Here is a 13829-nt window from a genome sequence, read left to right as displayed (position 1 = left end):
TGTGGGCTCTGAGAAAAATCTTTCGGAATCTTGAAAACAACTGTGTGTGTGTGTGTGTGTGAGAGAGAGAGAGAGAGAGAGAGAGAGAGAGAGAGAGGGAGAGACAGAGACAGAGACAGAGAGACAGAGAGAGAGGGTGTGTGTGTGTTGAGACCAGTGGTGGTCAATAGACAGAGCCATTTTCCCTGTATTCATCTCACTTTCACCAAATTCTCACTGTTGTGGCCGGGCCTCGGCACTCCGAACAGCTGGTTCTCCATGCCAGCTGACTTCTGGCAATTTCACTGTGATTTAGGGGGTTTAACTCTTGGCAGGGTTCCTCATAGCAACACTTCGTTTCTTTGTCTGTACAGGAAGTTTTCAATCCAGCCCTTCCCTCTCCCCCCCCCAAATTCCTGTCCCCTCCCTCTCTCCAGTCTTTTGTGGCCAAGCAGGAAAATGAGTCACAGCATTTTCCTCTCAGGGCCTGAGGAGTGGGGGAAAGGTACGAGGGAAATTTCTCTTGAGGAATTTTGGCCGGACTAGCAGACCTTCCGTCAGCAAAAGCAGACGGCCTGAGAAGCCAAAGAGAAGAAAGGGGTTTGTTCTCAACAACGAAGCTTAGACATTAACAACAATGAGGTGAAAAGCTATTCCAATATAGTTGTGGTTGAGCTGAAATGATTTCTGTATGGGGGAAAGACAGTCCATTAGATTATTGGGGGGGGGGGGAGAGACCATCACCTTTGTTCTCCCCAAATGAGGACCCAATGAAGACTGGAGATACTATTATGCAGAGTAAGGTGGCAGATGTAGCAAGAAGCTTTTGGGTGTAATGGAATGGCAACCCATTTGTACTTTAATGTCACCATTTTAATGTCAGAGGCAGGAGTATGTGCTTATGAGAATGTCTACCTCACGTGCCCAAATACCTTGGCAAGCTTGGGTTGCTAAGGACTTGACTTGGGTAAACCAGGCACAATTTCCTCCTCTGTCTCGGCAAATACAATGCCATGGATTAGCCCTGGGCCAACTGAGCTTCAAGTGGCTGTCCTTATTTGTCCAACCCACATATTCGTTCTATTCCCTGAATTTTGTTTCTGAGTATATGTTTTACAGGGACGTGGTGGTGCTGTGGGTTAAGCCGCAGAAGCCTCTGTGTTGCAAGGTCAGAAGACCAGCAGTCGTAAGATCGAATCCACGCGATGGAGGGAGCTCCCATCACTCGTCCCAGTTCCTGCCAACCTAGCAGTTTGAAAGCATGTAAATGCAAGTAGATAAATAGGTACCACCTTGGTGGGAAGGTAACAGCGTTCTGTGTCTAAGTCGCGCTGGCCATGTGACCACGGAAACTGTCTTCGGACAAAATGCTTGCTCTATGGCTTGGAAACGGGGATGAGCACCACGCCCTAGAGTCGGACATAATGTCAAGGGGGACCTTTACCTTTACCTATATGTTTTACATATTTGGTGTGTATTCTTAGAAATGTCTAATGGAATTGTTGAGAATAAACCAAAGCTAGCTTTCTTCTAATTCCACTGGGTGTTTCTCTCATATGGGAGACCGAGCTGTATGTACCACACCTAGCAGTGGTTTAGTTTCGCACCTTCTAAACTAGTTTTCTGGGCTGTGAAGGGCACTCTCCTATTGCCAGGGCTGAAGTAAGACTCACAGGCCAGGCCAGTTTGCTTCAGTCTGTGAAATATATTGATCTCTTCGTACCTGTTGTCTCAGGCAGCAAAGGACCTTGGGCCTACACCATGCTGGTGCTCCATAGATCCAGTTCCTGCAGACAGTGGAGAAGGATGGCTCCACGTTGGTGGGGTGTTGCTGACTCAACTGTTCAAACTTTACAGCAGCTCTCCAAGGACCAGGATTCCATCAGCAAAGTAAGCCCAGTGCTTTGGATGTTGTTGTTCAGTGCCATCAAATTGGAACCAACTTAGGGAGACCCTCACAGGGTTTTCAAGGGAAGTGAGATATTTAAGGAGTGGTCTACCTGTTCCACAACCTGGTGAGTTTCTATTGCTGAACGGGGATTTGAACTCCAGTCAGTCCTAGTCTGTCACTCTGCCCACTACACAACACTAGATGTACCTTGGATAGCTGTTATGAAGGTCAGCCTAGAAGGCAGAGCAGGTTCAGAGCACCTTCTGCTTGCAGCCTTTTTCTAGACTTTCTCCCTCCATAGAAAACCCAGCTTTTACCTCCAAGTCTTTGTCACTATCCCAGCCTCTCTTTGGGTGGAATTCAACAGGCTAATTCACATTATGGAGACACACACACACACAAACACACACACACACAAATGCTTTGTCAATATATATATTTTTTAAGGCAAGGGGCAGCGTGAGACAATGCCTCCATTTTTATAGACTGCAGAAAGCTATTAGCATCTGCTAATAGGGAGTTCTAATTGCTTCAAGATAATATTCCCTACATAAGTGCGTTGTACTACCCCCAGCTTTGCTGTTGAATCCATTGCCATCATTTGACACTCCACATGTTTTAATGCATGCTTTTCTTTATATGCAGCTTCTTTATGTGCCTTTTTGCAGCTGAAGACTGCATTGCAAAATTCTGTAGGGTTGCCTTTGGTGTGCAAGTGGATACAAGGTTTTGTGTGTGCTCAGGGTGAGCAAAATTGAGTGTGTTCACTTCAGGCTGCGTTCATTCCTCTTCCAGCATCACTCCAACCTACAGCTTCGCTGCAGGCTCCCACAGAGTGGCGCTGTGTCTCCACATTTTGTTTCAGTTTGAAATCGGAAGTTGGCTTCCTTTTGCCTTGCAAAAGAACGAGAAATAGTGCATAGAGTAATTTTTTAAAAAATGACTTGCCTGACCTCAACACATGAGAGTCCTCAGTAGATTCTGTTGGTTTGTTCAACGGGCAGTAGATGTGAGAAGAATTAAGAGAAACCTCCAAAGCAGAGACTTGGAAGGGATGAGAGAGAGAGGAGAGAATAAAACAGATAGCAAAAGATTTTCACTACTATGTATGGAGGATAGAACATTAATATTTGTGATCAGATGTTCTCTAGTTTTTATCCAGTGAAATGAAATAAGCTCTCCAACACCCACCACACAGTGTAAAACACAATGTGAGGTAGAGGTGTGAAGTTTTGTGTTTTAGTTATTTTTATTTAAAATATTTTCATAGGATAATCTTAGAACTGTATAGCTGGAAGGGACCCTGTGGATCACTGCGTCCAACCACTACACCTTTCTCCTAAAAAAAAGAATCCAAAGGCAGCTTATATCATTAGAAACACAATCATAAAAACTCAAAAGAGTAAATTGTTCAAATATTAAAGAAAAATTACTAATGTTATATTAAAAACATTGGTTAAAAGCATTTCAAAAAAACAGATTTAGAAGCAACAAAATATAAACCAGACGATTTATTGTCTCCCAGACAGTCTGTGACTGAAGAAAGCTTGCCTGAAAAGAAAGGTCTTTGCCTGCTTGTAGAAGGACAGCAAAGACGGGACCAACCTGGCCTCCAGTGGGAGGGAGTTCCACAGTCAGGGAAAAATGCCCTCTTCCATGTCTCCCTCCTGAACACACCTGTGAGGGTGGTGGAACTGAGAGAAAGGCCTTCCCTGATGATCTTAACACCCAGGCAGGCGTATAAAGGGAGACGCAATCCTTGAGATAGCTTCAACACAGTTAGGGCTTTACTTAGTGATCCTGCCCCATGTGTAATCTCTTCTAAGTCACCCAAAAGGCCGTCCCCAGAATCATATAATAATCTGTTTCAGAACCTCTGCCGCTGGTGCACTAACATCACAGAGCCCAACAGCAGAGTTGACAATGGATGTCAGAGGGCCAAGGGGAACAGCGTGTGGAGAAACTGGAAGTGCCATCAGAATGGCTCAGGATGGAGAGAGAGAGAGAGAGAGAGGAAAGGGTGGTGTAATGGGAAAAATATGGACGAGACAAGCAAGAGGGTGTGAGATAAACAGCACAAGAACATTTCCTATAAGGGCCTTTTATTCTTGTACATTGCAAAATCATAGGCTTGACAATTATCCAGAAACCCTCTTTTAACGTTGCTCCTAATGGGAAAGTGGGGTTTGACTCATGATGGCTTACTTTACAACGATTGCTGGAAGACCCACTAAAGTCATAAATGTGCAAGGTCTGTTGCAAATTAGTGTGCATAGGCAGAACAGAGTATTACACATATGTAGGGGTGAAATTTGAGAACTGATTTTTTTAGAAGTACTAGCCACTTCAATTCAGTTCAGAGCAGAGGTATAAAGTTTCAATGCAAATCTGGAAGTAATCAGTTAGGAAATATTAGTTATTAATAACAAAGAGCTAGTTACAGTTTACAGTTACTTTTGTGTTATCAAGCAAGGTAATTATGAAGTCACCCAAGTTACAAAGAACAATAAGTTACTTCCAAAAGTTATTTTTAAAGGCATTGATATAAGAACGTGGCAGGAATTTTTTCAGGTGTATCTTATCAACTTTAAGTCTCAGAGAAGTATTATTTTTGCCTTAACATCATGATTCCTGCTGCATCTTCTCACATTTTGCTTTCATACTGATGAGCAGCCCCCTTTACTTCCCTTTCAACTGTTGCAGATGCCAGGAAGACAAATGCAAATATAGTAGGACAACAGTATCTGCAGGGGGGCTGGAACAGAACCCCCTGTGGATGCTGAAAAATGTGGAAGTAGCAAATGTTATACATTGCATGGTCTCCACCCCCTCTAGTGGCCACTTCTTGAAAATACTCCCTGGAAATACGTATAAATATGTATTTCTGGGGTTTTTTATTTAGGATTTTCAGGCAGCAGATGAGTGAATCAGTGGATATTGATCATGTGGATAGGAAGGTTATAACTTACTGAAGGGGACATACAGTCCTAATAGAATTGCAACATTCTCAGGCTATCTGGTTCCTTTTTGCTAGTTTTTCCCCTTCTTTTCTGGAGCTTGGAAAACATCACTTCCTCACAGAATGTTTGGACAAGGTTTCTGTTGCTAGGATGATGGACCAACTAGCAGGGTGCCCCATTCCTTTGTGCTACCTAGGAGCAAAATGAATCTGTCTTCCGATTGCCCGACTGTCTTCTGAACAGGAAAAAGCCAACATGCTGGTATCCATAGGCTCAGCCTCCAAGACTTGAACACTGGAGTGGCCTTAGTCTAAAAACAATGTTTCTACCTATTTTGAAGAAGAAAAGTGTTTCCTTTGAGCACACCGCTGCCTGAGAGGGGAGTGGAAGGGGAGGGGGAAATATGGATTTCATCCATTCCTCACCCTTTTGTGCTTCAGCTCCATTAAGGCTTCTGCTGCAGTAGATGGATTTTACTCTTTTTAAAATGCTGCAATGGCTCAGCATAATCTGTCCACTTTGCTGCAGCATTCGACCGACCTTTATGCTGTGCTCTCACTTCATTGTTACCAGCCCTGCGTCCACATTGACTGCTGAGTCTAATAATGCATAAAAAGAATGGTTAAGCTGTCATTGCCCTCATGACTTATTTATTTGGTTTATATCTTGCCCTGGTCCCAAAACTGGGTGTCAAGGAGTAGAGGATATTGAGTCCAGTTTCAAAGAGGCGGCGGCGGTGGGGTGGCGGTGGGGGGCAGGATCCACTCTGGGTTTGAACCAGAACTTTACAGCAGCTCTTCAAGCAGCTGAGCCCTATCTAGGTTCAGCATGTTGGATAGTTCTTTTAAAGTCTGGACTAAACTCAACAGCAGATTCAAACCCCATGCTAAGCAGGCCCAGTTCTTTCAGTCTTTCCTCATAAGGCTTGGCTTCCAGTCCCCATCATCCTTAGTGTCCTCCAGTCTGTTGGCATCCTTCTTGAAGTGCGGTGTCCAGAACTGGGCACAGTACTCTAGATGCATCCAGTTCTGGACCTTGTACTTTAAGAAGTGAATAATACCTTCATAATTATTAATTTATAATGTAATGTAATGTAATGTAATATAATGTAATATAATATAATATAATATAATATAATATAATATAATATAATATAATATAATATAATATAATATAATAATAAATAACCATTTATTATTCATTTAATAATAATTTATTATTATTTAAGGGACATGGTGGCGCTGCGGGTCAAACCGCAGAAGCCTCTGTGCTGCAAGGTCAGAAGACCAGCCGTCGTAAGATCGAATCCACATGACGGAGGGAGCTCCCATCGCTCGTCCCAGCTCCTGCCAACCTAGCAGTTCGAAAACATGTAAAAATGTGAGTAGATAAATAGATACCACCTTGGTGGGAAGGTAACGGCATTCTGTGTCTAGTTGCGCTGGCCACGTGGCCACGGAAACTGTCTACGGACAAATGTTGGCTCTACGGCTTGGAGATGGGGATGAGCACTGTACCCTAGAGTCGGACACGACTGGACTAAATGTCAACGGGAACCTTTACCTTTATTATTAATAAGTATAATAATAACCAGCTGATCAAATGTGCCCAGTGTCCAATCAGCCGAATGTGCTCAGTAAGAGAAGATGTCAGTTCTCAGCCCCCACAGGGAAAGTCCTCGATGCGTTGAGGTGTCAGTGTGTCTCTTACGGCGCACATCCAAGAAACAGGCCATGACAAACCTCAGGGAGGTGGTTTCTTGAGCCTGTGCTTCCTCGCTCGCTGGTCAACTGCCATCCTCCAAGGCAATCCCAAGGAACTAGGAGGAACAGCTGAACTGTGTGCCACAGGGATTTGTGGAGACTTTGTTTGTCTCTGGCTCCCCTTTAATTAGGCTCCCTTTTCTGTTTACTTTCCAGTCGTTTCAGAATTAATTAAGTTGTAGGCAGCTGTTGTTTTTTTAAAAGAAGTGTCGGCTTTTTCATTTTGGGGTGAGAAAAAGAGAGCTCTATCCAACCACAAGCTTCAGTTCTAGTCTGTAGAAAGCCACCGGGGTTGGGAGTGGGAATCGGGAAGCCCGTTGTTTCTCTGCAGCTCGCCTCTGAAGGGTGGCCAGAGAAAGAATGGAATAGATGGAGAAACCCAGATAACAAAGGACACTGGTGATTCAGGCCTTGTCGTCACCTGAGGAACATTGGATACAGGAAGGACCGGTTGAAGGTGAGCACCAGAACACAGAGAAGGTTCAGCTGTGATACAAGGATATCTGCAAGCAGGATCTGAAGGCCTTAGGAATGGATCGCAACAGATGGGAAACCCTGACATCTGAGGGTTCAGCCTAGAGGCAGGCGGTGCATCACGGCCTCTCCCAATTTGAAGAGACCCTTGTCCAGCAGGCCGAGGCAAAGAGGCAGTTCCGAAACCAACAAAATCAGGGAGCTGGACAGGGGACAGATTGGATTTGTCTTCAGTGTGGAAGGGATGGTCACTCTCGAATTGGCCTTCTCAGCCACACTAGACGCTGTTCCAAGTCCTCCATACAGAGCATGTTACCATAGTCTCTCGAGACTGAAGGATGCCTCATCAGTCAGATTGTTACTGTGGAATAGTAACAGAACCTTCAACGACAGACCTTGTTGTCCCATTTACACCAGCTTTTTGGCGGGTTATGGTGAAGTAGACCTGGATTCATATGCAGAATCAGCAGGGGAGCCCAAACACCACAAAGTTTTATAATGGGATGTGAAACAAGAATGAGAAGGAAATGCAGGGGACGTTAAGAGAACCACACTGAAACAGAAACAGGAATAATCTACAACCCTATTCATACAGAAAAATACAAAGACCTGGAGACCAGCTGTGGCTCATTCTATACCACGGATGCTAGACGAACCAGCTTGGTAGTAGAAGCTGAAAGAGAGCAGGGGCATTTAAAAAGATGATCCAGATTACTCATTTTAGGATGAAGCCAGAAAAATAGTTTTGAGTTCTGTGGCCCTCACAAAGTCTCTGTTGGCCAGCCTTCCATCCATTCTCATGCATATTAAAGAGCTTAATTACAGCTGGTTGGAATCAAGGGAATTAACAATGAGTATTTCAACCGCTAAACTGAAGTGTTCCAGTGACCCTTCAATAAATCGTTAAAGGCCCCCGGGGGACTCATTCTGCAGCTGTTATTCCCATTACTGGCAAGGAGACCGGTAATTTCAGACCGAAGACAATGACGTTGTGGAGAATTGATTTGGAGGGTTGAGTTCCCTTGCGTTGCTCCTTTTCTATGTTCTGAAACAGAAATAAAGGCCCAATGAAAACAGAGCTCTGCGTTTTGAGGCCAGTTCATACCAACCCTGCATAGCAGGTACTTGCATGTCCAGCTGGTTTAAACTTCTCCATCACTAGTTGCCTCAAGTCCCCTCGTTGTGGAAAAATGTGGAGACAGAGGTTGGGAGTTCAACCCCCCACTGTGCCTCCTTGACATGGACTGGACTCGATGATTCATAGGGCCCCTTCCATCTCTGCAGTTCTAAGATGATGATGATGGTGATGATTATAAACCACCTTAATAAACAAGCCTCCAAAAGTTGCAGGACTACAATTAAAAAAAGAATTATTTGCCTGTGTGGGCTGAACTCCTGTTTGTCTGTTTGTTTTTTGTTTAAAGTTTAAGGAGCTCTCCTGTCAGTAAGATAAGAAGAGGAAATGGGTAACTGAGGAAAGAAAGCCTTCTTTAGGCTGTTCCCTTGAACTGCACCACCTACAGGTGCTCCTGCAGAACTGCAATAGAACTGCAATTAGAAGGTTTTCCTCCTGTCCCTGTGTGGCCATTTAAATTGAAGAGAACTGAATCCCTCCACACGACTTCACAGCAAGAGAATGCAAGAGAATCCACATTTCCTTCACTGTGGAGCTTCACCCACTGAGGCGTAGAAGTAAACTGCCTCAGTTGGAAGAAGGTTATAATGACAGCAAGACTCCTACCTGCTGAAAGAAACTTCAGTTGCTTAATTGCAAGCAGCTTTCACTCTGAATGACTGGTGTCGCTGAAGATTTGCATCTCATTCTACAACAAGAAGCACAATTCCGGGTTTCAGATGATGCATATCAGGCATCTGAGAGAAAGGAAGAAGGTATCTTTAAGGTGAAACTTCCCCTTTGTAATTTTTGTGAGCTCTTTGATAGGGGGAAGAGTCCAGGAACTCAATAATAGACACACATATTCCATGCAGAACAATGCATGGTCAGTCCCTGGCATCTTCAACGCTTCCTGAAATACTAGAGCAGTTGTTGGCAAAATGCAGACTATGGTCTAAATGTGGCAACATATATGTACTGTAGCTCTTTTCAGCTCCTGGCTATGTCCAGGATCAGCAGCTTTCATATGGGGGCAGGAGACTAGAGCCTCCCCTAAGCCAACCCTCCCCAAACCAACAAGGAGAGCTGGAAATGCATTTATCTCCCCGGCTCTTGTTCCGTGGAGGGACTAGTGATTTAGACCACTGGTTCTTAACCTTGGGTTACTCAGGAGTTTTGGACTGCAACTCCCAGAAGCCTTCACCACCAGCTGTCCTGACTGGGGTTTCTGGGAGTTGCAGTTCAAAAGCATCCGAGTAACAAAGGTTAAGAACCACTGATTTAGACAATGTAGTGGCCTGGCTCAGTAGAACAAGGCTTCTTATATTTAAGAGAGAAGGATCACAGATCTGCGGCAGAGCCTCTGGCTTTATATGTAGGACCACCATCCCCTGGTGAAATTGTAGACAGGTCCTTCGCTCTGATTTGGAGGCTAATTCAGGGCTCCAAAATGAATCCCAATTAGAGATGGGCACAAACCACAGGTTTGGTGCTTTCTGCCTGTTTGTTTACTGGCCAAGCAGGTGTCTGGTGCTTTATAACCTCATTTCCTCTGGCAGGCACTCACTCAGGGGCAGCCCCTGGAGGAGGTGAGGTAGGTAATCCAGGGCACTCACCAGGGCAGATGGGGCTAGGAAGCGGCGGAAGGGCTCTTTGGCCAGTAAATGAGCCAGCATGAAGCACTGAATGGGTGGTTTGTGACCATCTCTAATTTTGATTCAGTCAATGGCTGAATCTCTTCCCCTCTCTGTTTGATCAGTGCCCGATTTCTTTGTTGATTTGGAAGCGTTCCTTTGGCTTCCACTGGAAAACCAAAACGGGAACCTTTTTTGTTGTTGTTGATGTAAACTTATGGGTATGGGTTTGGAGGCACGAGATCAAGAGGGGGAGGAACCTGCTGACTTTCAGATAGCTTGCTTCAGTGCTTTGCATTCTAACTCAGCACCTTTTACACTTTGCTTCTTTCAATAAAGAAAAGGAAGAGAAAAGAAAGCAAACTGTGGAGGAGAAAAAGGCCCAATTGATTTGCACCTCATCCAATCTGATTATTGCTCTGGACGCAAACCAGTTTGTAAATTCACACTGTTTTGCTCCAGAACTAAATCGGGGTATTCTGCTGCAATCTGGACCTTATGTGAATCCGTTCCAATCAAAGGAGCTGCATTTCTCTGAGTCCAGTGCACTGTTCTAGTGCAGATTTAGTTTAACTTGTTTGCCTCCACATGTTTTGACCTACACTACCCAGGGATAACCCTGGCTGGCTAATAGACAGAGATGTACTTGTTAGTCAGTCCTGAAGTTGAGGAGTCAGTAAAACGTTTTAGTCCTGGGAGAACTGTCTGTTGACAAGAATCTTTTCAGAAAACTCTTGCCGCCACTGTCATCTCTCCAGCCATGTCAACCGTGTCTTGCATCCAAAGTTTAGCTGACTGCTTGGGGGATCATCCTTTCAGGCTTCAGATATTCTCCCTCTGGGGCATAGATTTATCACAGAGTTCAGCAGCTTTATCTGCAACTTTAAAATTATAATTGCATTCAACAGGGTGAAACCAAACAAGGTAAAAAACAACAACAACACCAAAAAAGTCTCTGAAGATTATTCCCCTCAGACTGCTTTTACCTATTCATGCTCTGTTTCTACTTTTGTAAGGATTGTTTTAGCATAGACACACAAACACACAGACACACAAACACACACAAAGAGAGATATTTTGCTTCCGTTTTGTTTTTCTGAGAGTCAATAATGTGAAAGATTAATGTGAAATTGAATACATTTTCAATCTAAAAAAGCTGTTCCCCTTCCTCCTCATTGTTATCATCATGATCATCATCATCTTAACTATTATTATTTTTATTGGTGACTTGTTTAGCTGGATAGCACAATGAGTTAGGTAGAGCAAGAGGTTGAAAGTTGGTTCCCCACTGTGCCTCCTAATAATAGAGCCAGCCTGTGTAGCCTTGGGCAAGATGCAGTGCCCCCTAAACAAGGGGCAAGGGAATGGCAAACCTAGAAAACCCTAGAAAGGCTCACTGTAAGTCAGAATTTACATTGTGGGTATATTTATTATTGTTGTTGTTGTTGTCATTCTGGTGCAGAATGTTTCAGCTGTCTTTAGATTTTCTCACTTCTCACAGTTTTTGTTCTGAGAAATTGAAAAGCCGGCTTACATATGAGCAGAACACCACAATGAGCAGCAGCATGCCAAGTTTGAATTGGGGCCAAAAGTGGTGGGCTTGAGAAAATGTGTGCCATTCATCTTAAGGTCCTTGAAAGGTTTACAATCTATCTTATATCATAGGACATCTTCTCAGGTCCCTATTGGCCATGAATGATCGCTAATCCGCTCGACCCTTGCCCATCCTGGCTAATTGGAAGATCAGCCAGGGGGGTTCGCACTTGGGTCCGTGATCGCCTCTTTGAGAGAGGGAGTGCTCCCTACCACCTTGAAAGAGGCGGTAATTTGACCACTCCTTAAAAAGCCTAACCTGGACCGAAAGTTGGTGGTTAACTACCGACCAGTGGCGAACCTCCCTTATTTGGGCAAAGTGTTGGAGTGGGTTGTGGCCAGGCAACTCCAGGCGCTGCTGGATGAAACGGATTTTCTGGATCCATTTCAATCAGGTTTCAGGCTGGGTTTTGGTACAGAGACTGCCTTGGTCGCCCTGTATGATGACCTTTCCCAGGAGAGAGACAGGAGGAGTGTGAACCTGTTGATACTCCTGGACCTCTCAGTGGCTTTCGACACCATCGACCGTGGTGTCCTTCTGGATAGGCCGCTGGGTTGGGAATTGGGGGCACTCTTTTATGGTGGTTCCGCTCCTTCCTGGCTTACCATGTCCAGAGGGTGGTGCTGGGGGACAAGTCAAGTTTCCTCCAACTTTTCATGAACCAAGAATTGGTGACCTCCAAAATGTCCTGTTCTCAACAGCAGTTCTCAGCTTTCATAAACACAAGGTTCTGGCTCCTTTGGGGAGTCAATCAACTTCACATTTGGTCTTCTTCTTTTCCTGCTACCTTCCACTTATCCCAGCATTATTGGCTTTTTCTGCAAGTCTTCTCATAATTAGCCCAAAGTATGATTCCCCCAGGTAACATGACCAAAAAAAGGAACAGAATTCTGTTTTCTTCTGAACACAGCAAGTTTAGTAGGACTACTGTATCCACACAATCAATACCCAATATGTGTTTCCAAGATGGTCTCATTTATCCACTGCCTGACAATATTAAATAACAACCGCCAGAAATATGTGTTTCCAAGATATATTACCAGAACTGGCCACTAGAGAGAACCAACAACTATGCTGTATACTGTATAGGGTTTTCTATATCCATGGTTTTCGATTGCCATCAAAGGTCCGCATAGTCAAAGCTATGGTTTTTCCTGTAGTGATGTATGGAAGTGAGAGCTGGGCCATAAAGAAAGCTGACTGCAGAAGAACTGATGCCTTTGAATTGTGGTGCTTGAGGAGACTCTTGAGAGTCCCCTGGACTGCATGGAGAACAAACCTGTCCATTCTAAAGGAAATCAACCCTGAGTGCTCACTGGAAGGACAGATCCTGAAGCTGAGGCTCCAATACTTTGGCCATCTCATGAGAAGAGAAGACTCCTTGTAAAAGACCTTGATGTTAGGAAAGTGTGAAGGCAAGAGGAAAAGGGGACGACACAGGATGAGATGGATGGCCAGTGTCACCGAAGCGACCAACATGAATCTGACCCAACTCCGGGAGGCAGTGGAAGGCAGGCGGGCCTGGTGTGCTCTGGTCCATGGGGTCACGAAGAGTCGGACAGGACTTAATGACTAAACAAGAGAACAACATTGTTTTCTCTCTGTGTGGAACCATTGCAAATGGAAGGTTTCAGTATGCCTAACTTGGTCTAAGTTAGCTTCTGATGTAAATGCCCATCCCTGAAACTGGCTCCTGTATCTCCAAGTGCTGGCAAGGAACTGGTCCTACCAGGGCAGGACCTGTTGTGATGCAAAGTGCATTAAGAATCTCAGGCCATAGATGTCAGAAGCTAGCAACAGGAAGCTAGTGGAGGAGAGAGCCCTGTGGGTTCCTCCATAAATTAGCCTGTGTCTTTCCAGTATCTTACCAGTGATAGATAATCTCTTCTCCTTAGCACAACAATACACCCACAACAAGACACACTAATCACCTATCTACAGAAAAAGAGAAAAGCCTATCTTGCAGCCATAAATACTGCACTCCCAAGCCAACTACACCAGAGCACAGAGTGCTGTCCTCTGAAGATGCCGGCCACAGAGACTGGCAAAACGTTAGGAAGAACAACCTTCAGAATACAGCCAAAGAGCCCGAAAAACCCACAACAACCATGAGGCTGAAGTCTCTAAGCCACCAGGACCAGTGTTTTAAGTCAGGAAACTGGAGACAGACAGAACTGTCTCCACATCACAGCAGCGGTCTTTTATGTTCCCAGAGCTGCAGAGGGTCTCTCTGGTGATGGCCCGAATGATGGTCAACTGGGAGAAGGCTTTAAGCCTTGACCTCAAGGCTTCTAGGAGGACCTGGAGGAGGAAAAAGGCAACTGGGCACCGCTGGTAGAAGCAGCAGGTTCCTCTTCCTGTCTCGGCCTCTTTGTGAGGAACCTCTCCATGCTCAGCTGCTTCTGTCGCCTTTTCAGCAT

The 13829-nt window shown here is 44.8% G+C and overlaps 1 long non-coding RNA gene across 1 annotated transcript in view; it reads left to right on the top strand.

The window, feature by feature from the left end:
* The first annotated feature begins 253 nt into the window (after positions 1 to 253).
* Positions 254 to 13829, top strand: part of LOC140705580 (uncharacterized) — a 44651-nt gene continuing 31075 nt past the window's right edge. The window contains exons 1-3 of the long non-coding RNA XR_013543436.1: positions 254 to 621; positions 1715 to 1869; positions 6059 to 6210. This is a non-coding gene — a long non-coding RNA (uncharacterized LOC140705580). The remainder of the gene's footprint in view (positions 622 to 1714; positions 1870 to 6058; positions 6211 to 13829) is intronic.

This window comes from Pogona vitticeps, chromosome 3 (genome assembly GCF_051106095.1).
Source record: "Pogona vitticeps strain Pit_001003342236 chromosome 3, PviZW2.1, whole genome shotgun sequence".
Taxonomy (NCBI): domain Eukaryota; kingdom Metazoa; phylum Chordata; class Lepidosauria; order Squamata; family Agamidae; genus Pogona; species Pogona vitticeps.
Note: the sequence above shows the minus strand (reverse complement) of the source record. Positions and strands in the feature narration are given on the sequence as shown.